Below are 1,552 nucleotides of genomic sequence, written 5' to 3' on the forward strand. Positions count from 1 at the left end.
GGGTAGAGTAGGGTAGGGTGGGTAGGGTTGGGTAGGGTAGGGTGGGTAGAGTAGGGTAGGGTGGGTAGGGTTGGGTAGGGTAGGGTGGGTAGAGTAGGGTAGGGTGGGTAGGGTTGGGTAGGGTTGGGTATGGTGTCATGGATAAACCAAATACTTGAACACTTTAGCCATAATTTGGGAAATGTACATAATGCAATCAAATGTTTCTTGGACTTTCTTGAATAGAGAAAAAGGGGATGGTGAAATAATTCTGACACTTTTATACATGTTGGTATTGAAACTATCCCTCTACCCATACGTAACACCAAGGCAGTAGACCCAACGTGAGAAAGAGGACATCACTGTTTGATAAGTTTCTAAAATCTCATACATTGAATCTTTTGGTAGCAGTAATACAGGTCGTATAGGGTGCTAAAAGTTAGGGACAAACTAAAATGACTTAAGACTTAAAGATTGTTTTCCTTTTCCTTAATGCATAAGCGCCAGCCAGAGAGCTCAGCGGTGCATATGCTGGGGGCAATATTCCAGCGTTGCCTGCTGTATTTCTGGTCCTGTGCTGAAAGTGGCATTTTTCAATTATGCAGAGCTGCATGTTATAATTTCCCTAAGGGCAAAAATTCTAGATTAGTTGACTTCCCAATCCTAATTTCTTCAGTTATTTAGTAACTCTATATCTCACTTTCCTCCCTTGTAAAATGGTTGTAAAAATAGAATGTATCATCTATCCAGAGGTGCTGTAAATGAATTGCGTCTACCCAGATGATCTAAATGAGTGAGAGCTATTAACAACTTCAGGGCCAGGGAAAGTGTTTGATATTTGTCATGACAGTACTATTGTCATAATGTTATTGTCACCTTATCTGGATCATTGAGAAATAAATTTTCTTCCATTCTTTGGTAGAAACGCTTAAAGATCAAACAGGTTGGTTTCTAAAGGAAGATGAATGTTTACTATTAAACTGGCAGATATCTCGTGTGTCTTCCCTTGTTGAAGATATACGGCATATTTTCTGGGTTGGGACACTAGAACCTGATATCATGTGTTTCAGCCCAGTAGATAATACTCACAAAGTCCCTTAATCTCATCTGATTCCCACGAGAGGGAGCCCTGTTTCTCAGTAATGCCGGAGGATCTTAGCCCTATCATGAGTTCTTCCCGAGAGACTTCTGAAACACTAGTTTTATAGCAAAGATGCCTTCTGGCAAGACTGACTATAAAAAGCATTTTCTCTCCCATTGACTTGTATTATAAAGTCAGAGATGTGATTTCACGGGGGAAAAAATATCTCTCAACTGATTGGACAAAAATGCTTATTTGAGGAATGAGTAGATGCACGATGTACTTGCTTTATCCCACAGCCCAGTCATAAGTTCCTCACTGGGACTCCTATTTTTGTGCCTCATGAGGGAAAATATGGAGCTAGAGGGCTACATCTACATACTAGAACCAGAATTTTTTTGCGAACTTAAAAAAAAAAATTACCATAGAATTCTCTTCGAAAACGGATTATTCTTCAAAAAATTTGTGCATGAGAAGGAGCCGCACCCTCCC

Source organism: Octodon degus, unplaced genomic scaffold (assembly GCF_000260255.1).
Source record: "Octodon degus isolate 3935 unplaced genomic scaffold, OctDeg1.0 scaffold00116, whole genome shotgun sequence".
Classification (NCBI taxonomy): domain Eukaryota; kingdom Metazoa; phylum Chordata; class Mammalia; order Rodentia; family Octodontidae; genus Octodon; species Octodon degus.